Source organism: Pinus tabuliformis, chromosome 4_2 (genome assembly GCF_031772625.1).
Source record: "Pinus tabuliformis cultivar Carrire ecotype Pingquan chromosome 4_2, CPIR1, whole genome shotgun sequence".
Lineage (NCBI taxonomy): Eukaryota > Viridiplantae > Streptophyta > Pinopsida > Pinales > Pinaceae > Pinus > Pinus tabuliformis.
The window spans coordinates 257,459,454-257,470,565 of NC_142304.1; the positions used below are offsets into that span (position 1 = coordinate 257,459,454).

General features: G+C 35.9%; 1 non-coding gene across 1 annotated transcript; it reads right to left on the minus strand.

Annotated features, from left to right (window-relative positions):
* Positions 1–903: 903 nt before the first annotated feature.
* TRNAR-CCG (transfer RNA arginine (anticodon CCG)) lies at positions 904–976 on the minus strand. The gene has a single exon. It is a non-coding gene; the product is annotated as a tRNA-Arg (tRNA).
* Between the last annotated feature and the right edge of the window lie 10,136 nt (positions 977–11,112).

Here is an 11,112-nt window from a genome sequence, read left to right on the forward strand (position 1 = left end):
AATTATCCAATTAAACATAATTTTACCTTATACTTAAGAAGAAAAGAATTTATTATACTTTCCCAATTGTAAATTCATACTTAAATATCCCTTGCCTCAATATCAATGCAATAAGCATTATAATGTTTTTAAGTGTATGTCAATAAGCTAACATGTTTTTGAGCCCTATGCAGTTTTGCTTTCCTCATTCAGTTTAGAGGTAGCTTTATTTTTGTTGTTGTTGTTATGTTTCATATATACTTTCATATTATATTTTTAGAACTTTTATATCTATTTTCTCAAAGGCGGAAGTTTTTGGGATTTTTCTCTTTTCTTAGTCATGTTTCTAGGTTTGTAAATGTTCAAATATTAAATGGCTTTTATCATTAGTTTTCTTTGTCTTATATACATTCCTATATAAAATTCAATCTATTTATAATTTGTAAGATGTATTTTATTATATCCTTGTATATGCTCTTTTTTACATATTATAATTTAAAAATATTTAAAATACATTTTCCAATATATATACAAAATGTAATATCATCATTTTCATAAATAAAATTATTTTATTTTTCTAAAAAAATCATAAAATAACATAAATAAAATTATAACACAAGTAAGGTTTTGCCACCTTCGGAGAAACAAAAAAAAAAAAAAAAATTAATTTGTAAGATGTATTTTATTATATCCTTGTATATGCTTTTTTTTACATATTATAATTTAAAAATATTTAAAATACATTTTCCAATATATATACAAAACAATAATATCATCATTTTCATAAATAAAATTATTTTATTTTTCTAAAAAAAATCATAAAATAACATAAATAAAATTATAACACAAGTAAGGTTTTGCCACCTTCGGAGAAACCAAAAAATAAAAAATAAAAATTGGCCAAGGTTAAAAACGCAAATATGACGATCACGGTGGGACTCGAACCCACAATCTCCCGCTCCGGAGGCGAGCGCCTTATCCATTAGGCCACGCGATCTGAGCTGCCTTATCAAACGTGCTTTGTGTTCTCGATAATTACGCGGAAGACATTTTTGAAGGCGACCAATATCCATGTTGCTCCCCAGTATTTATGGTTGTGTGTTCTAACAATTAGAATAATCTTAAATGCTGTGTAATAATATGGACATTTTCCACATTTTTGAAGTGAAAGAGTTTTTCCAATGTTTAGCATAGACCACCACAGCCTATCAACGCACAACATGGATTAGAATGAATCGTCTATCTTGTCAAATTTTGCTGTTTGTTTTTTTATTTGGTTTCCGCATCATTTTAATAAATGAGACTTCTTATATTTCATAATATGTTATGAATTTAATCATTTAAACTTATGATTTTTGCAATCATACAAATTAATTTAATAATAAACAATAAGAAACCCGTCAACATTGAACTCATCTTTTCGGAGGCAGATCCAATACAAGGCATGGATTAAGGACACGAGCTTGTACTCCACCATCCTAATCCTAATCCCCATGCGAGTTCCCCACAGTTGCTCCTGCTTGCACCGAACAGGATGAGCTCCAAGTTGTTGCCCCAAGCAGGGTTGGAATTTTAAAACAGATTTAGTTATGGGTTTTCACACTTTAATTTTTTTTTTTTTTTTTTAAATTTTGGCGATTTTACAAATTTTTAAATTGTAATTGACAAGCAAATTACCCTTGAAGGCCAATTTGCATGCAGTCAAGTTCACCACCTCTAACTCCTCCAATATCATCTCATGGCCAATCACTACATCCATTCGCTGCTGCTCCAGTCTCATCTCATGGCCAATCACTACATCCATTTACCACTGCTCCCATGATGCAGGGGTATGATTGAAAGCTTGAAAAATTACCTTTGTGAAAAATCTTAGGAATTCATTGAGAGCAAGGTGGAGAAGATCATATTGAGCGCTTTGTAGAGAGGATCATGTTGAGAGTTTTATGGAAAAGATTGTGGATGTTGAAATGATCCATCATATTGTCTTTTTCTAATATAAATCATAAACTTTTGTGTATGAAGGGTGACATTGAAAAAAATATCTGGCCAGCCAAGGGGCCAATAGATGTTACAATAGTATAGTGGATATAATATAATATAATATTATTTTTTAATATTTTTTAATTAAATCTAAAAAGGTTATAATTACTTTTGAGATATATCTAAAACCTCTCGCTACTACTAAAAATATACTCATAGAAATTAAATCAATGTTTTAATAAAATTAGAAATCAAAATAATTTTATATATAAAGATGTGAAATTTTATATAATATAAATAATATTATTAAGAAACAACGTAGATCTATCTTAACTAGGGATCCAAGTGATGAGAGCAAACAAAGTGACTAACAATAATAGAGGAAAGATAGTGCATTCTTCTTTTAAGTTTTTCATTATTGTATTTTCTTTGACATGATTGATCCAAAATATAGGTTTAATAATCTACAACCAATTGAGTTTTTTTTAATTAGATCATTTCTTGAACACAATACAATGGGATCAAATTTAAGAGAGGGGGAGAGAGAGGGAGGGTAGAGGGGGGTAGAGAGAGGGAGGGATTTAGTGACACATCTAGAGGGAAAAGAGAGAGGGTGATGGGAGGGGGGGGGGAGCCAGAGGGAGGTGGTAGAGAGAGGAATGAAGAGAGAGGAACGGAGGGAGAGAAGGAGAGAGGGAGAGAGAGAGATGGAGTTAGAGAGGGGCAGAGAGGGATGGAAGAACAATGACATAAAAAGATATAGGTGGAGAGGAAGAGGGAGTGACAAGGGAGAGAATGAGAGAGAGAGAGGAGGGAAGAGAGAGAAGAGGAGAGGAGAGAGATAGGGAGAGAAGGGGAAGAGAGAAGAGGGAGACACAAAGATGGAGGGGAGAGAGAGAATGAGAGAGGGATGGAGATAGTGATAGATTTGGAGAGAGAGAGAGAGAGAGAGAGATTGATGGGGGGGAGAGACATAGGGAGGTGGGAGAGAAAGGGAGAGAGTGGAAGCAAGAGAGAGAGAGATGGAGTTGGAAGGGGAGAGAGGGGAAGGGAAGAAGAAATACATTGAGATAGAAATGTGAAGAAAGAGAGGGAGTGACAAGGGAGAGATAAAGAGAGTGAGGGAGAGAGGAGAGCGGGATGGAAGAGAAAGAGAAGGGGAGAGAGAGAGAGGGAGAGGAAGAGGGATGGACAGAGACAAAGATAGATATGGAGAGAGTGTGTGTATTTTTGGTGGGTGAGATAGAGAGAGGGAATAAGAAAGAGACACACAGATACAAATATAGATATTATATAGTATTATATAACCAACCTAGATCCATCTTAACCCCAGATCTATCAAGCGCTTAGGGGGATCAAATCTCTCGAGGTGCAAACCTTTCCTCAAGTTTTGCAATAAAAAAGAGGTTTGCACCTCAAGATATTTGATCCCTCTCGGCGCTTGATAGATCCGGGGTTAAGATGGATCTAGGCTGGTATCTTCCAATGCTGGAAAACATTATACTACAATATAAAAGATATGTGCATGTATTATAAACAACACTAATAATTATGCAATCGTTATATATATATATAATTTAATAATAATAATAATTTCTTATTTTAAAAAATACAAGTTAGTTTTAAAATAAATTTATATTTATATTTTAAATAGAAATAAATAATTGTTAATTTTACCATATGTTAATAATATTGATAAAGAAAAAAAAATTGATAATACATACATGTTGCATGATAGTATTGTTTTTCTCTAGTATGGTTTCAATAATGGTAAGTGCGGAAGGGTTTAGAAATGCAGGGTTTGCAATGATCTGGAGCTCGAATCTAGAGAGTTTCACGATCTCGATGAAACCAATCTTAGGGGAATCATTTTGTTTGTACCTTTTGAATACATATCTAAGGTTACAAAGGAAGATGCACATTCCTCATGAATGATTTCAGCTCATTCATGAAGGACGGTGTAATGACTCCGGTCATTTTGCAAGTGTGTAGATATTGTGCTAATGGTCTTGGTCATGGTACATTCATGTATATAGTGTAAATGTTGTCCTGGTCACCTTTCACTTGCATGGTCATTGTAAATACTTTCCTAGGTAATTTTGTATACATGTTGAAGATGGTAAATATACCTATGCTCTTTGTGGTCTCCTTGCAATGGTTTAAGTACTGTAAACAATTTATGGGGTAAACCTTTACTAGTCACGCATAATTGTGTAATTAGTGGAAAAATATATACACCTATATAAACATGATTTAAATGTGTAATATATATATATATATAGATATTGTAAACCTTATATGGGTATTGTGAGTCTTATGCAAAATATTTCAAAAAAGAACATATATGTATATGTCTACATGAGTATTGGCACATGGGTTGAGGAGATTTTTTTTAATTGCACTATGTATGTACTAGAAAAAGCCCTGAGAATATGACAAATGGTAGGAAAGGAGGAAAAAGGGGGCAAATGGCATGAGATTGATTGGCCTACAAGACTGATCAATAATGACATGGACAGGAGGGACAGGTAGGACACCTTAGGATTGGTCTAGAGGGGTTGAGCTCTAACTAACCAGAGGCAACATTTGGACAGTAGAAAAGAGGGGAAGTTGAACTAGGAAAAGCGCAGAAAAAGAAGAAGAAGGAAGAAAACAGTGGAGAAAGCAAGACAGAGAGAGGAAAAGTCGGTGGAGAGGGATAAGCATTCAAAGAATAGAACCAATTGCATATTGTTGTAGGAGGGGGGTAAATGCATGATTTTTAGAAGCGTGTGCTTTGCACCATGAGGAAAGCAGGGTAAACATGTGTAACATCAAGGGTCGTGGTGCTAGAGGTTAGTCACCGTGACTCTGTTGAGGCTTACCTTTGAGTTTTATTGTTTTAGTCCTCTTACTGTTTCTGCACCCATTTATTATCTCGATATAAGGGAATTTGAGTTGTTAGTGTATTTTTGGAACTAGATTGGAAAAGGCACATATTTAATTTGGGCCTAATACTTTGGATTTCATGGATATTTGAATAACACAACTTAAAACTATGACTATGCTTTTAATTCATATCAATATTTTATACTGCCTTATATACACCTATGTAAGTTGGCTATGGGGCATTCATACCTTTCATTACATAGAATGACCAGAGATATAATTTGGTGTTGTTATTGCTTGATTGACCTTACCTTTTAGAAGGAAAGATATGTATAACCATCTATGTTTGGCTTAGTTACTTTCCAGATGGTTTAGTGTGACAACACTTAGGTTAAACTTCATGTCTCATACTAATGTACAGTAGATGTGTATCCCTTATTTTCTACTAAATGGATTTATTGTTTAGATCTTTAGCGACCTTGAGTTGACTAAGGGTGGAGGTTTTACCCTTGAAGTTCCTCATTGGCTAATGGGTGGAGGCTCTTGGCTACCCTAGACTAGTTCCTTGTTGGAGTGCTCATATTTCAATACACTCTAGATTCCTAGCATAGGTTGGAGTTATTGTAGTAGCAACCTCAGGGTGGAGGAATATCTCTGGAATCCTTGAATAAAGTGAGGCTGGATATTTTCATCTCTGGAGTCCCTCATTGGCTAACAAGTGGAGGAGAGTCTTATGAAAAATGTTTCAAAAAAGAACATATATGTATATGTCTACATGAGTATTGGCACATGGGTTGAGGATACTTTTTTTAATCACTCTATGTATGTACCAGAACAAGCCCTAGGAATATGACAAATGGCAGGCAAGGAGGAAAAATGGGGAAAATGGCATGAGATTGATTGGCCTACAAGATTGATCAGTAATGACATGGCCAGGAGTGACAAGTGGGACACCTTTGGTTGGTCTAGAGGGGTTGAACTCTTAACTAACTAGAGGCAACATTTGGATAGTAGAAAAGAGGGGAAGTCGAACTAGGAAAAGCACAACAAAATAAGAAGAAGGAAGAAAACAGTGGAGAAAGCAAGACAGAGAGAGGAAAAGCCGGTGGAGAGGGATAAGCATTCAAAGAATAGAACCAATGGCATATTGTTGTAGGAGGAGGGTAAATGCATGATTTTCATAAGTGTGTGCTCTGCACCATGAGGAAAACATGGTAAACATGTGTAACATCAAAGGTCACGATGCTAGAGGTTAGTCACCGTGACTCTACTCAGGCTTACCTTTGAGTTTTATTGTGTTAATCCCCTTACTGTTTCTGCACCCATCTATTATCTCAATATAAGGGAATATTTTAGTAGTCAGTATATTTTTGGAACTAGATTGGAAAAGGCACATATTTATTTTGGGCCTAGTACTTTGGATTTCATGGATCTTTGAATAACACAACTTAAAACTATGACTATGATTTTAATTCATATCACTATTTTATACTGCCTTATATACACCTATGTAAGTTGGCTATGGGGCATTCATACCTTTTGTTACATAGAATGGCCAAAGATATAATTTGGTGTTGTTATTGCTTGATTGTCCTTACCTTTTAGAGGGAAAGATCTGTATAACAATCTATGTTTGGCTTAGTTACTTTCCAGTTGGTTTAGTGTGAGAACACTTAGGTTAAACTTCATGTCTCATACTAATGTACAGTAAGTTTGGATCCCTTATTTTCTACTAAATGAAGTTATTGTTTAGATCTTTAGGGACCTTGAGTTAACTAAGGGTGGAGGTTTTACCCTTGGAGTTCCTCATTGGCTAATGGGTGGAGGCCCTTGGCTACCCTAGACTAGCTTTCCTTGTTGGAGTGCTCATATTTCAATACACATTAGATTCCTAGCATAGGGTGGAGTTATTGTAGAAGCAACCTCAGGGTGGAGGAAAATCTCTAGAATCCTTGAATAAAGTGAGGATGGATATTTTCATCTCTGGAGTCCCTCATTGGATGAAAAGTAGAGGAGGATTACCTTTGGAATCCCTATACAAACCTAAAACTGAATAATTTTATGCCAAATGGTGGAGGTGGGATAGACCTTTGGAATCCCTAGTATATCTAGTGGTTTGGTTATTGGGATATGCTTCATAAGCTAGCGGGTGATGCCTACATGTCGAACAATGTTGGAAGTATGTTAGTGGTTGGGAGGAAAATTATTGACCATGTCCCAATGCCCATTCTAAATCACATAGTGTTGATGATGAAAAATGTAGCAAGAAATTCTCAATTTGATTTTGCCTTGATTAAATTAAGAAAATTTGAATTTCCACATCAGCAGACAACTTCGATGCCATGCGGTGACATGGCTCTTGTCACTAAGTTAGCTCAGTAAATTCGTGTTAGAGGAGTTAGATTTCTGTTAAGCATGTGTGATTGCTAATTTGTAGCAATCAAGGTCAGTTATTTCAAGTTATTTTCAATTAAACTAGTTCTAACTATTGGAGGAACTAGTGGAAGGTTAGTTATGTAGTGGGACTTCATTCTAACTCAGTGATCATCTAGTTAACTGATCAATCAACCCAAAATAGCTAGTGCATGTAGAGAATTCAAGTTCCCCAGCTGTGGTGGAGATTTCAAGGTAGTGTAACATTAGTTGTAGACTAGTCTTGAGTGTATAGGTGTTGCATGTAGTCAAATGATCAACCTTGGGAATTGCACAATCAATTTGGAGGAATTCCTAAATAATAGGGGCCTAATTTCCTCAGGAATTGTGCAAGGAAATATGGGCTCAAGAAGAGGTAGAAATTGACTAATTTTGGTTTAGAGCTTCTTAGTGAGCAGAGAGATAGGTTATTCACTTGTAAGTTGAGCTTAGAATGAGCTAGCAATTGTAATATATCTCCATTCATCAGATTAATGCAAGCAGGAAAATGGGTTTTTAGCATATTACTTTCCCCTAGAAAAATACTATGTGCATGTGTGTTATTGTTGAAATATGGCAACAAGAATATTCCAATTTAATTTGTCCTTGAATTAAATTGTGAATTAAAATTGAATTTAGTCTTAACAACTACTTGGAAATAATTAATTAATTTATTTTAAATTAACGAGTTGGAGAAATTCAAGTTAGAAGTCTTTCTGAAGTCATGTAAGAGTTATCCCTTAAATTAAGGAGATAAGATTGAGTTATATTTGAGTTGTAATTAGTTAACTCAGTTTACTGAGTTAAGTCCAGTTAAATTAGTTCCAAACTGTTTGAGGAACTAATAGTGAGTTAAAAGTCAGTTGATGTATTAATGCACTTAACTAGTGCTACTCCAGTTAACTGAAGATTTCCTCATCAGAAACTCATGCATGTCTATTCTGAGAAAGACCCAGTTGAGATTAATGTTAAAGGACAGTGTAATATCAGTTGCATGTGTTTTCTCATGGAGAAAACTCATGCATGCAGTCAAGGATTCATCCTTGAGGATTGTACAATTTTGAAGGATTGGTTTTCCACTTGGTAATAGGTTAATCATCCAGAAGGAACAAGGCAAGGAAATAGGAGCTTGGAGGGTAGAGAGGAAGGCTAGAGAGAAGCCAATATTTCCTGTGAGCATCTGTGAGGATTGTACTGAGAGCTGGCTAGCTGTGAGAGCTAAGGCTTTGTATAATTCCTATGTATTTCCACCATGTATGATAATACAATAGTGTGGGGTTTTTAGCTGAGGCTTTCCCCAAAGTATTTTCGTGTGTATTGTGCCATTGATTCTTCTTCTTCTGGTTATATTGTTCAACTCGATCTTTAAGCTTCCACAAATTGATAGTAGAAGTAGGTTATAATATTCTGCTTTGATTTATATTGCATTATCCAGTTAACATATCACATATTTTCTACAGTTATTTCTCATTGTATGTTGGTGATTGATGTTCTAAATTGTGAATTGAATTTTGTAGAGCAGTAGAGTAGGTTTGTGTCTTATGATTTTGATTAAAATTTCATGAGTAATTGCAAATATACATCATAATTTCTACATGGTATAAGAGCAGGATTCACATTTGAGCAGGAATTTCGAAGTTGTTTCTCAGGAGAATCGAATTTGGAGTTTAGTGTAGTAGGATCTCTTCAAAGCTGAGAAGATGACCTTCAATGGGTTGAGGCTAGACTATGCCTTGGAAGGAAGTTCTAATTTCATGGCATGGAAGGATCACATGGAGGTGGTATTGGATGATAATGGATTGGTAGAATACATCAAGACATATATTTCAAAACCATAAGAATTTGATGCCCAAAATCTTGCTCAGTGGAAGAAAGATGTATCCAAGGTGAGGAGAATAATCTTGGAGGGAGTACGAGATCACATTGTCTCAAATATCCATGGGAAAGAAACTCCTTTCGCAATGTGGAAAGCACTCACTGAATTTTTCGAGAATAGTAGTGACTACAAGAAGCTGGCACTCAAGGATAACTTTGAAATACCAAGATGCAAAAGAATGACACTATTCTGCAGTATCTGAGCAGGTCCACGAGCAGCTTCACACAGGTTCATGATGAACTTATCAAGGTTGGTGTAAATGTTGAAGAAGATGAACTGGTAAGCCTATCTCTTCTAAGCCTTCCCAAAAGCTGGCATAGTTACCAAGATTCGATGAATGGGAGGGATAAATTACCGAATTGGGAATGCTTATGGTCTTATTTGGTATAGGAGAAGATAAGGCAAAACACCAGAGATGGGATGTCATCCAAGCATGAGGATGGAGAAAAATTTGCATTGGTTGGAAAGGGAAAGAAGGGAAAAGGGAAGAAATATCAAACCAAACTAGAATCCATCCAAGGGGGAAAGAAGAAAGATTTGTCCAAAATTAAATGCTTCAATTTCCATGAATTTAGGCAATATGCCACAAAGTGTCCACAAAAAAAGTCGAGCAAGTATACCTCAAGAGGAGTAACAGGTGAAGCTTTGGCTTCACAATTCGAGCTTGATTTTACCCTTATCGCATGCATGGAAAGCATAATGATGGGGAGCGTGTGGTACTTGGACTCAGGTGGATCATTCCACATGAAAGGGTGTAGAGAGTTTTTCAGTCGCTTGGAGGAGAAATATTTTCATATACACATCAAACTAGGGGATGATAGAAGGTACAATGCAACCAGGGTTGGTACAGTCACCTTTTAGAGGGAGTCTAGATCCCCTCTCAAACTCAAGGATGTCATGTTCGTTCCGAGCCTAAAGAAAATATTATCTCTATTGCTGTTTTAGAAGACTGTGGTTATGATGTGATCTTCAACAAAGGAAAGGCATTCCTGAGACACATAGCCACGAGACAGGTGAAGTAGATCAAGGTATGTGTGAAGAACCTATATAAGCTATATTTGGAAGACTGTGTTGCATTAAGAACTAAGGGGGAGAAAGTGTAGGGTCATGATCTCGATGAAATTTGGGATAGAAGACGACCATTTGCATCATGGTGCCTTGAAGATTATGCAACAGATAACCATTGGCCTCCTTAAAGGATCACTTGAGCAACAAGATGTATGCAAAGGATGTACCTTGGGGAAGTACACAAAATCCACATTACATGATCGGGACAACAAAGCACATTTAGTATTGGCAAGGATCCACTCTAATGATAGTGGAAATTTCTCGACAGCCTCCACTGCTAGACACAAATATTTTGTCATTTTTATTGATGACTTCTCACAAAAGTGCTAGATCTTCTTCATGCAGAAGAAAGATGAAAAATTCTCCAAGTTCGTAGAATTCAAGGAACTACTTGAGAAATAAATCGACAAGCTGAAGGATCTCAGGAGAAATAATGGAGATGAGCATGTATCGAATGAATTCAAAAATTTCTGTGTGAAAGAAGGCATTTGATGAGATTTTACAACACCCCACAACCCACAGCAGAATGGGGTGGTTGAGAGAAAGAACCATAACATTGTGGGAGCTGTGAGGGCTATGTTTCATGACCAAGGCCTACCACTACATTTGTGGGTAGAGGCATGCAACACAACAGTCTATTTGTAGAACCAAATTTCTCATCATATTATGGGGATGATTACACCGAAGGGGGTTTTTTCAGGAAGAAAGTTGGATGTGTCGCACTTCAATATTTTTTTGAACCTCTGTCTACTTCCATGTCTCCAAATATTCAAGGAAGAAGCTTAAGCCGACATCAGAATTGGGGGTATTTGTGGGTTACACAGAAACTCCTTACAACTACCGTGTATACTTTCCATCCCTTATAATGACAGTTGTGCGAAGGGATGTAAAATTTAATGAGAAGAAAGTTATGTGGTGCTCTTTTGAGA